Raw genomic sequence first — 18,582 nt, 5'->3', positions numbered from 1 at the left:
CGATGAGAACGCTGTTTTACAGCTGATTAATGTGAAAACCTTTATTATACAAGACGTGCTTTATCGGCCGTCTACGTGTCTCTATTTTAAGCCAGGCAATGCACAGGGTAAAAAACTATAAAGGAAACAGTTAAGTCATGCAACAGCAAAACTTAAAAAAAAAAAAAAAAAACATTTTTGAAATGCATATAGGCTGAATTCATCTTTTACTTTATGAAAAAAGCGTATTCTCATGAGAATAAATCTAAGGACAGCAGCTGCCATCCTGGGATATTTTGCAAGATAATTTAAAGGGATTAGAAAGAAAAAAAAGAACTTGAGCTAATTTTTTTCTCCTATTTCTGCACATTTCATGTCAAGTATTTCATACTTTTCCCTTTCTCTACATTCAGAGAGCCGCAGTGTTGACATGAAACCCAGCTGTGACAGGCTTGCAGCTGTGTGTCTGCATCTGTTGCTGCTGTTCAGACTCAGAGGGTGAGAGGCTGCACTCCACAACAGACACCAACAAACATGCTGCATCAGTGTCATCTGGCTGTATAAATTAAATACATGTGGTGCAAATTTCAAACTGTAATGCTTCCTCAGCTAAACCTCAAGTTCCCACATTAACCCGTAAACACCCCTGTCAGCAGCTTCAAACACTGGGAGGCTGTCTCAAATTCATCAAGGGAATGGAGAAAGTTTCTCCCTGCTCACCTTAAATCTCGGTCACAACAGTAACTGCTGGGTTTGGGTCCCTTGTTTATGCGGCGTTCCCAAAGCATCCTCCTGCATCCCTTACAGCAGAGCTAGTCCGGAGTGTTAAAAACTAGTTTTCCTCTGCGATTTTATTTTGCTTGCGGTGCAAAACTTTATCAGCAGAAACACTGGAACCTTCCCTGCACCTGCAGGCTATTACAGCGATAACTACTCAAAACAGCCTAAAACTCAGGTGTTACCGGCGTTTCCTCATGAGAGGATGTCATCAAACACTACCTACATTTTTGTCTCCCCACTGTTTAAAACAAGTCGCACCCACTGATCTCAGTATACGACGAGTTCAGTGGAGCGGATTATTTTAGTACGCCTTGAAACATGCCTGGAGGAGAACTTTCAGTAGAACAGTTTGACATCATGTTTCTTCCATTACTTTATTAAAGCTTAAATATATCACACAAATACAGAATGAAAAATTCAAATAAAAGATGCCATTTTGATCTGTTGTCTGCCTGACGAGGATACTCTGTGGGATCACAACATGTAATCATGTTACTTGTTTAATTTATGTTTTTGAAGCTTCAGATATGAATCGCGAGCCCTCATCGTTCTACATTTTTAATAGCTGCATCATTAGATCGCATGTAAAATTGGAGAGGTCTTGTGCAAGATTTTTACATGAGTCTTTAAGGAATTTAACACGACGCATTTAGCTTGGAAACAACGGCTTCTTGGCTACAATCGAAATCAATGACAGTGTCATGTACTTTTTGGGGGGAATACAAGCATGAGAATAATTTGTTAATTGTGTATCGGCCTTATTTTTTATTAACATCTAACTGTGATGTCATTTTCTAAACAACCTGCTATCTAGATATTATGATAGCCTTCATAGATATATTTTTGTGCTGTTCAGTGTCTGGTAAGCACATACTGTCTCAGACATAAAGAGTGCACATTGATGTGGAGATGATCTGGCCTCGGTAAACCTGAGGCGATAAACCACAGCTACTCCTCCGTTCAAAACCCTGGAGATCCCTGTCAGATTGGATTTGTGTGAGACCATCAGGCTGTAACATGAGGAGGGGAGCATCTTTTATGTGCATCATGTCCACAAAAGGACTCAGATCCACCTTGTTCAAGCTATGGCGTTGGCGCGTATCTCTCGCTCTGTCTTAAATAATTAAAAGCACTTAGTGTGTCTGCGTCATCGGGGACTCTGTCCACACGTTTGACCTGCCTGATGGGGTCAAAAGACGACGATTTAAGGCTATCCAGGAATCATTGAGAAATCTTTGTAAGTCGCGTCTCTCAGGGCTGTGAAGGAAAACAGCCAAGTTAGATTTTTGGAAACTATTTTGGCAGGAAGAATCTGTTGAGGATTTATGCCAGCAGCACTCTCATTTAGTTCCAAACAGTCTTTCACATCTTTTGTCTGTGATATTCTGCTAATCCCTGACAGACAGAATCATTTTTACTTGTATCCATCTGCACAGGGAGGCCAAGAGTTTAGCTTACACAACAGCAGCCCCGGGTGCATGTCGGTAGGGTGATGCCTGCAGTTCTGGAAGGCAGGAGAAGCGTCTTTTGGTTAACTACAGTAGCAGTGACACTATGCTGCCATTTCCTATTTGGTGATGCAGTGAATGTGTCAAACACCAACTATTCGGGTTTTCCTGTCAATCGTCTGGCACTGAAACCGTGGATAAAAAGGTAGAACGAAAACAAGAGAAGGGAGAGAAAGTTGTGGGAAGCTGGATAATGTCAGACTTGTGTACAGTGAAAACATTGTTGATTATATACATATTCATTCAATAATCCAATGTCCCATTGTCACTACGATGACCTTCTACTTTCACTTTATGGGGCTGTGGCGAGATCAGTCATCAATCTGTTTTTGTACAGTACGCTTTCGCTTGAAATCTGTCCAGAACAGATCAATAGTTTTGATGGTATTTCAGACATTAGTCAGCAGTAAAGGCTGAATAGAGGTCGGAGTCGGTGAGGAATGAAGGAATGGATGTTGCAGTAGCCCGTACACACGTCTGACATCTCACATTTGGTGTGAAAGTGGGGTTACAAAAAAAACAACAAAATTACTGACTGATAGCTAGTTTTTTGGGGGTTATGTGTTGTCTTATTAGGCTGTTTTTTCTGTGTCTTGATATAGCCAATTTTCTAGTGAACTGAGAAAGTGTTTATGAGTAGCAGCCAGACAGGTCTGTATTTGGCTAATTCGACATTCAGGTTGGGGCAAGCACAGTACATGCTATCAAACTTGTGGTAGTTATGTACATATATACTCTGCTGTCATGAGTCCAAATTCACTGTATTGAACTGTGTACCAACCCTAGCTCTGCACAACACAACTGATGGTCTCAAACACATTAAGAGGGCAAGAAATTACACACATTAACTCTTGACAAGGCACACCTGTTAATTAAAAGCTGTCATCAAAGCAAAAGGTGGCTACTTTGAAGAATATAAAATATATAAATCATATTCTGGTTTGTTTCACACTTTTTTGTTTACTGCATAATTCTATATGTGTTCCTTCATAGTTTGGATGTCTTCAGTATTGATCTACATTGTAGAAAATAATAAAAATAAAGAAAAAACATTGAATGAGAAGGTGTGTCCAAACTTTTGACTGGTAGTGTACATTTTTAATAAAATAGCAGTAATACGGTAGAAGACAATACTGTGGATAAACAAATGTATACCGTGTATACGTTACATTAACAGTAAATTTTCAGTCCAGTATCCTGCTGCAACTCAAGTGCATTGATCTTGAGAATACTTAACACAATAGAAAAGCTCTGTTTAATATTTTCTTACTTTTTCAGTGCAGCCTTCCTCCAAGAATAATATAAATGTTGATTGCAATGGCAAAGGTGGAAGCTTTGAGCCTTTTGGGCCAGTCCTGCCATTAACCCTGCTTTTTTCCATCTCATCGACCACAACGGCCTTAAACATGGAGAAATGAAAGAGATAATTACCACAGCATATCTGGTGAACAGGTTGCACTCGTGTCACAGCAATTATGAGAGAAATGTTCTGTCGCCCCATCATACCGGGTTAAGTGGAATACCGATTCAGTAGATAACAGCGCTACAGTGGAGAAATGCAAAAAAAAAAAAGCAATCGGACCCACTCCGCCTGCTCTACTGCCGGTGCCGTATCGATTCACTAAGCTGTTTGCGGACAGATTCTGTGCAGTTGGCGCTTCAGACCAGACACATTTTATAACCCTCCAGCACCGCTGCTTGTGATAAGAGGTTTCTCTGTTTTGCTGATTGGTTGATGGGGCTGAAGATTACCTATCTCCTCAGAGTGTAGACCAGAATTTCAGCGACTTTTGGCAGTTGTATATAAGGTGAACTATAAAGATACTGACAGGGGCTTTAACTTGTTTTGTTTCTTGAGGCTGAAGAAAAAACTATTGTTATCCAGCTCAGTTTTGTTTACTGTGAAGTGCTTCGATCTCAGTTTGACCTTCATTCCCAGTAACCTCTCGATAAAAGATGTCTGTGAACATGAGGAGTGAAAGTCTAACTCAGAATGAAGTCTTCACTGTCTGCAGCGATACACAACATGACCCCGTGTCTGTTCCACGCAGCAGATGTTGCTTGATGTCTTGTGGAAGAAGTCAGAACTGTTAATGCGTTCTGGCAAATGACCGACAGCAGCGGTGAGAGAAATTGGCGTCTGAGAATTAGTGACATGTATTTGGGGCAAAACATCAAACGTAATGTATTAAAAGTGGCTTTAAAGCTTCAGTTGTTTTTGTCGTGAAACGTGTAGTACAAACTATTTATCCCCTCCTCGGGGTAAGATGTATTTATAGTTATTAACTGTGTAATGGATGTAAATACAATTTCAATCTGCATTTCCACAGCAGCATGTATTCATATATCATTTGAAACTTCTTTCACTTTCATATTTGACATTGAATTTGTCACTAATTCTTTTCCCAGAGTTAAAACCAATTTCCCATGCTTGTAATCCCTACAGAATGGTCACACTACATATACAATAATCCCACGATACAAGATGAAAAATATCCATCCTCTGGTCTTTTCATTCTGTGGAGGAGCTCTGAAGGAGACACACTGAAGCAATCATGAGTTGTTTTCTCTCATAAAAACATTCAGGCTGGATTGTTCAGGTCACGCAGGAGTGAAAAGGTCTTTTAACCTTGTGATGGACTGTTGCTCATCACAGTCTCTGGGAATTTACCAGGAGCTTGAAATCAGCCTTTGAGCTGTGTGTACTTCAGGTGGATTAGGACTGCTTTTGGTCTTTATTTCTAATTTTTCACTAAATCTTTTATAACTTTGTGTTTTCAGGTTAACAGCCGCAGGGGTTTTGGTTCAGGTTTTGTTTCGTTCTGATTTTTTGCCTGAGGTCACGCAGCGTAAACACAGCTCTGAACAGAACAAGCCAAACTGGATTTTAACTGAGAATTGCCACTGAAAATATAGTGCATGGCACTCAGGCCCAAAGTCCCAGCGTCCCACATGTACATCTGTTCACAGCCAGCAGGGTCCACAGATTTATTCAGGCCCAAAGGCAACTGTGTAAGCAACCAAACATTAATGCACCACTACAATATGCTTTGAATAAGACTGCATGTGCCACAGACAGTGATATCTATATTGTTTTCACAGCTAAAGAGTGACCTGTTTTACATGTCAGGCCTATAGATCTGAATGAGGGACAGTGAGTGTAGGAATGCCCCAGCAGAATCTTTACTGTCTGACATTTTTTAGTCTTGAAGGTGTCCACAATCTACATTCAGGCAAATCTCAGAGACTGCCGCACTTCATATCCTCTTACTTCTGTTTCCATACGTCACCTGCCCAGTTGCCAGGATAAATTGTGGGCAGTTAATGTTTCTACACACCATCGATACATTCACAATTGTACGTGTCATGGGCTACGTATTATATTGACATTGACCACTGCATTTCAACATTTGATAAAGTCTGGATTTTTGACGAGACATCGGGCCAAGCTCTTTGCTATGTCATGTTTTGCTGCCACGATCCGTTGTAGATGTATCCACTTGCGTCTGTAGGCATCTTGGTTTGGGTCCAATGTGACAATGAACTAAGTTCAGGTTGCATTCACTCATTCACATTTGTGAACTGGTTTTGTGATGTCCAGTTAAAGCAGACCACAACAGCTTAAACAGTAACAGCAGCTAAAAAACTCAGGAAAAGTGAAATGTCTGGAAGGAGTTAGAAAAAGCAGGAGCTGAGAATTAAGACTCCATGTTTAACCCAGACTTTAAAGTTGAAGGCAGTTTTCTACCTTATTATTGCCGGCATGCCAAGTTGCAAGTTGTCTCATCCATATAATATTTTACTTAACACATTATTTTATAAGTCAACACCGCAAATGTGAACAGTTTTTGAAATTAATATAGGCCAAATCCAACAAATCCAACATATCAGGAGTGTATTTTTATGATAATAGGACCTAAAACTGCAGTTCCCAACTCAGGGTTCAAGAAAAAGGGGTCCCAGGATACATTTTTGTGAGATATTTAAAATATTAAAGGGGTGTAAGTGTTTACTCGAAATATTTAAAACTAACGTCTGTAATAAGGCTGTAACCTGTAACAATGGTTTAGTTCTTGGGTCACAATTCAAAGAGATTGTGAATCACTGATTGAGAACACTTATTCTCACAATTACTTTCACTCTGGATGTTTTTGCTTTCTGTTCTGAACTCACCCGAGCTGATGCCAGATGATCTGCTCTCCCGTTTGTTCCTGATTCATTCAGAAAGCTAGAGCGTCGATGTGAAACCCAGCTGTGAGTCTGTGCGGCATCAGCTGTGTGTCTGCATCTGCTGCCGCTGTACAGACTTAGAGGTTGAGAAGCCGCGCTTCACAACAGACACCAACAAACATCAGTGTCATCAGGCAGAGAGGAGGGGGCGAACTTTCACTCCCTCTATTAATAATCTACATGTGCTGCACTTTATTACCTCGGCCCAGGGGGTTGTGTTTTCATCCCGTGTCCATTTGTTTTTTTTGGTTGGTTGGTTGGTTGGTTGGTTGGTTGGTTGGATTGTCAGCAGGATTTCACAAAAACTACTGAAACGATTTCCACGAAACTTGGATGGAGGTTGGGTCTCGGCCCAGAATAGACCCCATTAACCTTTGGTGCAGATCTGGACAAAGGATTGGATGTAGGACTTTTTTCATTAAGTTCTCAGGGAATAATGCGTGGATGTAGACGAAAAAAACCCGGCGTATGTAAGTGGCTGGTATCTATTTGATGCAGATTCTAGATCTAGTGCACTTAAATTATGGTTAAGCAGTTATGGGAAAGTTTCAAATTTACAGTGATACAGGGCTATCGAGTTTGATGTTGAATTAGGCTTGATAAATTAAAGGGGAATGCTGGGCTTTGGCGGAGGTATTTGCTCTACTGAGCGCCATTCTACTTTAAATTTCAAACCATAATGCTTCCTCAGCTAAACCTCAAATTCTCATATCCCCCTCCAACAACATCCTTTCAAGCAGCTTCAAATTTAAAGTCCCCAACCACTGAAAAAAATAAATGTAAAAATGTGTTTTGCTTATCGCTAATTCAGTGTTTGACCTTCACTGTGCAGAAAGAGTTTGCCACTCGAAGGGTGTTTTCAAATGTATCTGTTGGAGGGAGAAAGTTTGGCTTTGCTCACCTTAAATTTCTCCCCTGAGCTGTTTGTGTACAGATTCTGTGTAATTGGTGTTTCAAACCGGACACATGTTATGACCCCCATCACTGCTTGTGATGAGAAGTTTCCATCTTTTTTCTGATTGACTGATGCAACTGAAGGTTACTTTTCTCCTCAGACTGCACACGAGTTTGAGTGACTTTAGGAAGTTTTGAGGTGAGTTATGAAGACTGACGGGGCTTCAACTTATTTTGTTTCATGAAGACTTAAAGAGTCGTGGCAAATGACTGACGGCTGCTGCGAAAGAGATTAGTGACATGTTTCAGAGATTAAACATAATGTATTGAAGAGGCTTTAAAGCTCCAGTTGTTTTGATGTTAAACATGTAGTATGAGCTATTTAACACCTCCTCAGAGTAAGGGAATTTCTGAGAATTATTAAAGAGACTATTTGCTAGAAATGGCCTGAATTTTAGTTTGAAACATATAAAGCTTATATGCTGATTGGGCTCTACAAGGATTCAGTGAAGGTTTTTGATTTGATTTGTTGTTGATAATTGACTACCTTTTCAGTCGTTTCAGTCTTATTATTCACTCTAATACCAGACTGGCACACATCATACAAGGATTTTATTAATAAAAGGTTGGATATTGGTATGATAGTCATGAATTGGTCTAAATTACTCTTTTTCAGTAATGGGGTGAAGCTTGAACGAAGTGGGGAAAAAAAGGTCAGTTATCCACACGATGGTGTTTTCCCCATCACAGTCTCTGGGAATTTAGCAGGAGCTTGAAATCAGCCTTTGAGCTGTGTGTACTTCAGGTGGATTAGGACTGCTTTTGGTCTTTATTTCTAATTTTCACTAAATCTTTTATAACTTTGTGTTTTCAGGTTAACAGCCGCAGGGGTTTTGGTTTCAGGTTTTGTTTTGTTCAGATTTTTTGCCTGAGGTCACGCAGCGTAAACACAGCTCTGAACAGAACAAGCCAAACTGCATTTTAACTGAGAATTGCCACTGAAAATATAGTGCATGGCACTCAGGCCCAAAGTCCCAGCGTCCCACATGTACATCTGTTCATGTCCAGCAGGGTCCACAGATTCATTCAGGCCCAAAGGCAACTGTGTAAGCAACCAAATGTTAATGTGCCACTACAATATGCTTTGAATAAAACTGCATGTGCCTGTGCCATAGACCAAAGACAGTGATATCTATATATTATTGTTTTCACAGCTGGAGAGTTACCTGTTTACCATGACGGTAACTGCAGCTGAGCCTCAACAATACATGTAGCTGACAAAAGCACAGATTAGGAGAATGATTTTCAAATAATTAGTAAAACTATAGCTGAACAAAATGGCTCAAATAAGTTTGATCATAGAAAATAAGACCTGTACATGAAAACTTTGTGCATAAAATGTATTTTAACGAGTTGGAACTGGAACCTAGGCTGCATGAACTGAGGGCAATTTTCTACCTCATAATTAACATGTCAGGCTGCTGGCAGTTTTTTTTTCTTTTTTTTCTGTCATGTCTCCTCCATGTTATAATTTAGCCAACACATAATCTGCATTTTGAAGAGTTGTGCTCATTTCATGAAATGATATGAATCGAGGTATAACTACGTTTTACAAGGAGTAATTGGCCTTTTAACAAGCGTTCAACACAAATCTTTGAATATTTCTCTCACGAGTTCAGGAACAATTCTGCAGTTACAATTAAAACATTTTCAGAGCTGTTCCCCAGCTCATTAAAAGTATGTCATGGATGTAATGTGGTATTGATTATCCACCTGAAGCCTAATCATTTCTTTCTCAGCCCAAGTCAATTGGTGGAATACAAAGCATTATTGATAAGTCATTAAAGGCTCCAATTTAAATGATTCAGTATATCATTTATCTATTTTATAAAGGTATAATTTGCAGGGAAGGCCTTGGTCAATGGTTTCTCAGTTAGCAGTCTAAATTGTCCTGAGTAAATCAATGATATACATTTTGCTGTGCTGCCGTGACAACTTGACAGTCTCATTCCAACCGAACAGGAAAGAATTGATCAACTAGATGATCTCAAGTGACTTGTATCAGTGAAAGAATACAATCTTTATTGACCTGAGCATGAGGCTCAAGTTATTTCTGCTGGTCCTCCAGAGCGAGCCTCACTTCTCATTAGCAGATCCCCCTGAGCTGCTTTCCTTCCCCAGCAACAACTCGTCACCTCCAAACATGTCTGCTCATAGAACAGTGGACTGGGTGGTAATCAGTGCAAGTTGTACTGATTTTCAAAGGAATATGCTTTCAAGCGGTCTTATGTTTAGATCTAAGCCGAGCCGAGGTGAGAAAAACCCGGGTCTACTACAGAGTCAACTGACCCAGGTGTAAATGCAGAGTTTACATGTTCCCATTGCACACAAAAGCCTGACTTTAGTGGGTTTAAGTGGGATTTTTGACCAGTGGAAAAGGGGTATAGGAGGACCTACCTGTACCTGGGTCATTTGGTCATGCAGAAAAACAAATTCTGCCTAATATTTTACCAGCAGTTACAAGACTGGTCTGTTACTGAGATGAAGAGTATTTCCACACTGATGATTTTGTTTGTCTTACCAAACAGAACCTTGTTGCTGATTTCATCCAGAACCTTGAAATCACATTTTTTTTGTACTTTGTCTTTGTGTTTTCTATCAAAAGAGCTCTATCAAAATGCACAGGCCATTAAAAAGGTGCTAACTGGGATTGTTTTCCAGACTGCATCTCATGAGAACGCTTGTCTTAAGTTCATCTAAGAAAACATTTAAAAATGCTCGACAGAAAATGACTCGAAAGTTGACAGCGAGTATTTCTTGCCTGACATGAGCGGATTACACGATCCCAGGACGCTCAGCTCAAAGCACTGTCAGATAGAGATCAAGTCAAAAGCAGTCAGAGGGTCGGATCAGTCTACAGGGCGTGCTGAGTGTTCAGCTTCCCTGTAGCTAATCAGTACAGCAAGTATGTTCAGGAGTGCCGAAGAAAGGCTGGAAGAGACTAGATTACAGTCTGGGAGGTTTAAAACTGAAATACGAACCTTATCACCCATCTGTCATTTCCACAAATGTATCTTTTGATCTCTACCAATTCCCAAAGGGAAATATTTGACTCTCTAGCTGCTAAATGCTCCAAGCTGTTCACCAGCGAGTCACTAACATCTCCGTCTGCTGTTTTGTGCTGAGCAGGTAGTGCACAGTGAGTTTTCTTGAAAGCAGCTGCTAAACAATGAGCTGAAACCTGCAATTAAGCTTCAAGAAGTCCAAGAGAGCTTCAAATTTGGTTTATGATTTTCTTTATGGACATCACGAAGACAAAACAAACATGTCACATTGTCGTTTGATACATTATTATGATAACAACTCCATTTACAGCTCCTATAAGTTTAGGGAACCTTTGTCATTATGCAGATCATCTTGGTTAAGGTTCAGAAATTCATTCATTATTTCAACCTTTTACTTAAATCTCAAAAAATCAACTAAGAAACATTTGTCTCCAAAACAAAATGTGGTCTGTAGCTCAGTCACTCTGGATCCTGCAGACCACAGCCACCCAGCCCACTGGCACCAGCAGCACTTTATATCACCGGGCCTAAGTGGTGAGTAGGATCAGGTGTGGACCTCCACTCACAGGCAAGGAGGAGGGAGGAGAACGAGGGCGACACCTGAGTGAAAACGCAACACAAATACACAACACAGACACGCCCACAACACTAGGGCTGTAACAACAGAATACAAATGAAACAGAAAAAAGTGCTTGAAAATGATAAGAAACTGCAAATGGACATGACCACACACAAATAAAACAGAGGTGCTTAAAGATAAAATGGCAGACAACCATACAGGACAGCACGTAGTTAAAAACTGTTACATTCAAATGCTGAGTAGTTTGAAATCAGAGTATTATAGGTATAACTGTATCAAGTTTAAATGATGTATGGAGCATTGACACTGAAAGCAGTTTTCGCAAATTTAGTGTTTACCCAGGGAACGCCGCTGTTATGCCGCTGGTATTCCACCGACACAAGACGGTATGTGCCACTTGAGACTGTTATGCCATTGAAAGACTGTTGGATGGGTACTGTTGACTAATCGATAGCAGCAATTGACATACTTTTCGATCTCGATGCTGCTGATCACTAGAGCGTGTTGAATAGTGACTCTGTGAGCAGTTTAATAAAGAGCTGATATATGGTGGCATGTTGCCCGTCAAGGCTTTAAAAAGAAACACATCTTCTAAAACGCTAGAGGGCTTTTATTCTGTAATAGACACAGTAAGGCGAGGCAAACAGGAGCTGATCACAAATGGGCTTCGTTTCTAAATTATTGTAGTGTGTAACATGGCATAACCGACACCAACTCGTTCCAGATGTCAGCTCTCTCGTGTCGACATCGGTCTGTAATGGTGATAAGGGATATATGCCTCTGTGCACCAATCAAGTTGCTGTACCTGAGCTATGGCATTGGATAATGCCCAGGGCATTTTTATGCAGAATATTACAATGTTGAATTTGACCTTGGACATTTTACGGATACGAAATGTCATATCTTCATCTGAGTTGTTGAGTTATTGCCAAATATCTGTTTTGTGAGGTCACACTGACCTATGACCTATAACAGTTCATCCCTGAGTCCAAGTAGATGTTTGTGCCAAATAATGCAGATATCACGTTCACAAGAATGGGACAGGCAGACGGACAGACGGACAACCCGATACCCAAAACCTACCCTGTTCTATAATAACATCAAACTACCTCCTCCTTTGCTCAAGCCAGAGGACTTTGTCACTTAAACATTTTAAACAATATTTACTCGGATGACATTTTTTGGGAGTCTCGGAGGTCGTTGTGCACAATTTTCAGAAATAGCTAATCTAATTGCACGCTGCACAAGTGTTGATTCGCCTTTTTCCGCCCAGGGAATGTGTCGTCCTCCGTGATCATGCAAGCAAAAATAAAGAGAAGCAAAACACTGTTACATTTTTAATTGGCCACAGCTGTGCATTAACCAGTCCACGCTCTGCCAACACTTACAGTGCCAACAATAGATACTCGCCTAAGGTTATTATTTACATGAGCAGGTTTCTTGTAAATATATTCCTCCTCAACTCTCTGATAGAATTTTAAACAAGTGTGATTTGGGTTAATCACATGAAAATAGCTCATTTCCAATTACCGGCTGGAACAGTCACACTTGTGTGAATATGAGTTTGAGATATTAGATTGTGTACATTTTGACCATCAAGTGAACTTTTTCTGAAGTGGCTCACTGTGTGCTGAAAATGGAACGAAGAGAAAAAAGGGATGGCAAATGAGATGAAGGAGTTTATTTTAGTGCTGTTTTAGAGGATACGCTTATTTCTCATTCTTATTTTAAGTAATGAAATGCAGAAGATGAAAAATATAGATATTTTTGGAGAGCGAAGCTGTTGTTAAAATCTCGCCTACTGAGGCACTAGGTAATAATAAATTGGCTGATATGAGAATAATTCAATTGAGTTCAAGAGTTCAGCGCCTGAAGTTATTTAAGTCTCATCCATCCAGATAATCTAATCGCTAAGAACCTGAAGTGCGTGAATCATTGTTTAGTCAATTATTTAGAGGTTGATTTGGGACAACTCTCCATGTAAATCTTTAAAGATGATCTTCTGGTGTTTAGTTTGTGGCTCAAACTTCACTGCTGTTTGAAAAACTGTGAGGCAGCGTTAAGGAACAGAATGTGACGAGAGCAGAAGGATGGCAACTGGAGAACCCACAGCTTTCAGTGTCTCGTTGGACCTGTTGTGAGCGTGTGTGTCCCTGATAAGGGCTGTGTTGAAAGGTCCCAGCCGTTCACTCCCGCCAGCCTGAAAAGCACTTCTGACACACACACACACACACACACACACACACACACACTGAAAACACACAGGCCCAGACACAGACACGCCAACATATACTAAACAAACAGACCGGTACATTCCACAGCTGCTCCGACTGATATTTCTTGTGCACGTTAAACATCAGTTTTAATGTGACATGAAAAGGCTGAAGAGGTTCACACTCCATCTGCACATTTCAGATGATAAACAGTAAATAATATCACCAACCAATATTCTGCAGCGCTATGATCTGCTCTGGTTAGGTTTGGGCACAGAAACCACTTAGAGTTTGGAAAAGAGCATGTTTCAGCTTCAAATACCCGTCTTGGTCACCCCTCAAAAATATCTGTTTTGTTTTGTCGCCACAAACATTGAAAAGCTGTGGTTACTGTACCAACTCAAAATATCCAATGGTTTCACACGAACCAGCCAACAAGGCTTGCAAAGGGCCGACCGCTGTTCGAGTCATATAACTTGACATTTTTAACAACATCTGCTGACGTTTCCAGCCGTTTCTGAGACAGAGATCCAGCCATTTTTGTAGCGACAAAACCAGGGGTTTAATGAGAAAACCTGCAGACATTTCCAGATGTTTTTGTGGCGACCAAAACTGGCTATTTTAAATGGGAAGTCAGACCATCTACATCCAGGATCGTGACGACCAAAACACGTATTTGAAGCCAAACCATGATTTCTTCCTAACCCTATGTGGTTTTTGTGCCTCACCAAAACATTAGCACAGCCTTGTGACAGGAGAGAAATACAAGATTCAACTTAAATAAATGCAAAGTTGCATTATAAAGAAACGTTCAGTTTGAACTAATCTGAGGTTTTGCAGAAACGTACTTAATAACATTTATTCTGGCGACTGGACTTACAACGAGATGTCAAATCAGACAGGCAGGCATTAAAAAGAGACCACGCAGTATTTACTGATATTCCATGTAGATTTGTAAATATGTTGAAAGCAAAATAAAGCAGAAACCTTACTGAACAACACTTTTGTTCACAAGAGCACACTTTTGGAGTAAGAGGAAGTACTTTTACCCCAAACTGCACATTTACAAATGAACACTCCAAGAGACTGAGTCCTTGAAGCAGTCCTTGAACATATTTTGCATGTTTCAGTACCTTTGTAAGTGGCCTGTCACATGCCGCACACCATTTAAAAACATCAAACGCACGTACATTTAATCCAAGGTCAATATTGGTTGAAAGCATTTTAAAAGCTTAAATACTGAAAAATGAAAATGTATTACAACTCTCCCTCGGGGGGGGAAGAGTAGAAATACGATACGTCTTTCCTAAGATGATCTGGTTGAGCTGAGTTTTTGGCAAAGGTGCCTCAATTCCTGCCTCTGCCCCGGGGGTTGGATTAGTGCATAACAGGATCTCAGTTCTCAAAGCTTCCGTTCCTCCTTACAGACGAGTTAAATTATCATCATTTACAGGAAGCATCTCCAAAAAGCGTTGCTGTTTGTGTTGCACCTCCACTGCAGCAAATAATGTGAGAAGAGGTTGAGCTGGTTTGTAATGAAATATCCGTCATCAGATAAATTTACGTGCCAACACATCCGTTCTCAGCCTCAGGTGAAATTCTGAGTAATTTCTTGTCTGATAGGTCGACCAGTCAACTAAAGCATGAGTCGGCAGTTTTGAGTATTAGGCAATATCGACTCATCTCCTCATAGTGAAAGCTCTATAGACGTCCACTGGGTATGGATAATAGATTAACTGTCTGACACTGGATCAGACACAGTCTGGCTTGTAAAACATCATAATTATAATAATATGAATAATTACTTTATTTGTCCCCTCTGGGAAATTTCTGTTTTCCGTCTGATTAGTAATTTTACACACACATAAACACAAGTCTGAGCGCGCACACAGAAACTCATGCAACTGTTGTGGAGAGATGTCAGGGTGGTGGTGCCGTCAGAGGTGAACTGGCACCTCTCCAGTTACCGCCTTCGTACAGACTGCAGTCAAACCAGCCACCCTCCAGTTCCCAAGTCCATATGGACCCTCCCGCTTCCTGGAGCTGAAGGCAGCATTGTTAACATTTTACTAGGGATTATTGCTGCAACTATGAATTGTTTTCGTAATCAAAGACTCAAATTATTTATTTAATAAATTGAGGAGTTAGTGTATAAAATGTTACAAAATGGTGAAAAATGAGGCAGCTGAAAGTGACGTCAAACTGCTTATTTCGTCAGATCAACAGCCAAAAAACCCAAAAAGACCTTCACTTTAAAAATGATATCATATTTCTATTATTTTGACGGATATTTTGATTGTGACATGATTCAATGAAGATTTATGCATCACAATTTTTTATTTTATTTTATGATGATGAGTCATTGGGGTCTGTACCAAACAAGCATGTTTTGTTACATCTGGAACAAACTGTGTAGGCTGGGAGTCTCTGCAGCACTGCAGTACTTCATTATAAGGCTGTTTGTCACACATTTTTTCTTTACTTTTTTCAAATAATGGCTGCTTCTTCACACTTGGCTACATTGAGATTTCAGTTATATTTTTAGTGATTGTGCAGCACTAATATTAACAGAGATAATAGCTGGAACAAGCTAGTGTGGCATCATTTCTTTAATAAGTGACTTACTTTTCTGTTAATCGCCTCGTCAGTTAATCGCCTCTATTAAGGACTCGTGGTGTTTACTATAGCAGAGCTGCAGTATAGTAACTTTTTCTTTCACCTGTCATATCCCTTTAAATTGAAAGTCACTTCAAATCCAACCAGAAAAAGCCAAAATAATTTTTCACGTAATTAACAAAAGTGTGTTTTTCATACACATTGTTACACACTTAAAGGCCCTACACACCTTTGGTCCACCCACACAGGTGTTTTCACTCATTACAACTGAATGATCTTCTTCTCAGTGCTGCACTTTTCATGTTGAGACTGTGCTTGATTGACAGCTGATTGTCTTGTTTACTGCACACATGAAAGCAAATGAGCAAAATACACCTTCACATATTTGATTAAGAATATTAGTGACATAATTTTGACTTAAGTTGTACCCAATGTCAACCTGAGCAGAGGTGCAATCATCCAGAATTGCGGCAGTAGAGCAGCAGATAGTAGAATGTAGAGTCCAATATTATGAGCCAATATTGGCCTTTCGCAGATAATCGGCATCGGTGCACATGTAGTCCAATATGCGCTAATATGGATACTTATTTATAGAGATTATGATGCAAAATATGATACTTGGGGTCATTTTTAACATTTAGCCTCTGTTACATATTTTTGTCAAGTGTTTTACAACCACATTTGAGGGATCATCACAAAAAATGTGTGTATATCTGCAGATATATCACGTTTTTTACTTCCAAATATTCGTATGGGCATTGCCTCCAAAAATTGTGTGTCGGTCGGGCTTTAGTAGAAAGGTGTCAGAAAATGAGAAAGGAAAGCGTCTTTTCTCACTGTGTCAACAAAAGATTACAGGGTATGCTTTTATTAGGAAATAAAAATTATGATTCATAGGTGTTGAGAACATTTGGGAAAAAATCTGGTAGCATCCTGTAATATATCAGAAAGATGAATTTATGTACTCTGTTTTCTTACATGCTTTAAACTGGCAAAAAGAACCCATCACTTACTCCAGAGAATCTAAAACCAACACTGAGAGTTATTGGAAAATACTATTTGACCTCCTGTCTGGTCAATAGCTTGTGAGGTAGATAAGACAGGACAGGGACTGCTGAAACAACACTATAGGAAGCCGTTAGTGAGGAAAAACATTGACACTCCACCGCTGCCAATCGAAGCCTCGGTCATTACTGCTCTTTCTCTGTGAGAAATTACTTCCCATTGTCTGACGCCCATTCAGAGCTATCTTACCAGCGATGAATAACAAATTATGACTGAAAGTTACAGAAAGACATTCCTAGTTCCTCAAATGCACTGTGTTCACATTTACTTTACTGCTTTTTACAGAGGAAATGTGTTGAGTGACTTCTGACATGAACTCATCAGTAGGATGCCAGATATTGGCTTTTTAAGGGTTGCAGAGAGATATCTTTTTCTCTGTTCTCCCCCCTGCAGCACTAACTGTATAGAGATTGACTTGTTTTTTAGCCGTGGGTGCGAGTAAAACTAATTCAATTAGCAGCAAAACGTACCTATCTAAAGTTACTGTCGAGTGAACACGAGTTTGGGCCTTTAAGGACACCTTGAGAACCCTCTCTCCCACCCCTGCTTTTGTTCTTAGTGCTCAGAGTATAAATAACACTGTGACCCTTACTTAATGGTTTACAGTCTGCCACCACGGTGATATGAGATACAATAATGTGTCAGAGGTGTTTCCATTAGTAAAGATGCATCCGCGATGAAAAGCTTGATACACTGAGCCCACTTTAGTTGGAGAGGAAAGACGGGCTCCTCTCTGCCGTTCCTTGACCCTGCATCAAAGGACGCCGCATGAAATATAATGTAATCACTCAAATAGATCTGAAAACAAAAGGGAAAGCCATCACACTCTGGCAGTCCGCGGATTTATAAAACTCAGCCTGAGTGCAATAATTCACCTTCTCTTTTCATTTGCAGAGGCTCAGAGGAGATACAGTTTCGAGCAGAATGCCATAAACAACTTAGGAACTTTTCAAAGTCACTGCAGTTACAGGGATGTAGCAACACAAATACTTCATCCTAATGGTACCCTTTGAGAGGAACAAGGCTGTGTTCGACTTGTGAGAGGAGAAAAGATAAAAAATGTTATCAAAAATGTTTCATGTGCAGTAAATGAGAGGAAGCCAAGCTATGCACAGGATAGGTGTTCACTCCTATAACATCCTCTGGTGGATTCCAGCCAGCAGGGAAAATAACACTGAGTGCTGGTACAAAGTCACAGAGAGGCTCAGACAGGCAGCAACAAAGTGGAAAAGATGTTTACTGAACCTGAAGATTATTAGTTAATGAGTAATATATATATGTATATATATATATATGTGTGTGTGTGTGTATGTATGTATGTATGTATATATGTATGTATATATATATATATATATATATATATATTAGATAAAAATAATTAATCACTGAGTTAATATATGTCAACATAAGATTAAGCTAAGTAAGTTAAATATGTATATATGAAAGAGTAAGAGGTAACTATAGTGGAGAAGGAGAAGGATTAAATAAGAGTTTGTTGTATAGGTTCACGGTTTCTTTTAATTTTCTTTGTCTTTGAAAGCTTTGATTTTACCGTTTTTTTGTTTTTTTGTTTCCACATGTTTGAAATAAAAAATAAATCTATTTATTTGTGTATGCGAAGGATTAAAAGTGTTTTCAACAAAAAGGATTAA

General features: G+C 39.7%; 1 protein-coding gene across 3 annotated transcripts in view; it reads left to right on the top strand.

Annotated features, from left to right (window-relative positions):
* Positions 1-18,582, top strand: part of hs3st1 (heparan sulfate (glucosamine) 3-O-sulfotransferase 1) — a 67,565-nt gene that overhangs the window by 7,936 nt on the left and 41,047 nt on the right. The window contains exon 2 of one of the 3 annotated variants that reach the window (XR_014622679.1): positions 393-477. The exons of the other annotated variants lie outside the window; for them this stretch is intronic. The gene's annotated coding sequence lies outside the window, so the exon portion shown is untranslated. Of the gene's footprint in view, positions 1-392; positions 478-18,582 lie in introns of those variants that run through there. 3 annotated transcript variants of the gene reach the window in all.

Source organism: Pagrus pagrus, assembly GCF_965226575.1.
Source record: "Pagrus pagrus genome assembly, chromosome: 5".
Lineage (NCBI taxonomy): Eukaryota > Metazoa > Chordata > Actinopteri > Spariformes > Sparidae > Pagrus > Pagrus pagrus.
This window is presented reverse-complemented; position numbering and strand designations above follow the sequence as displayed.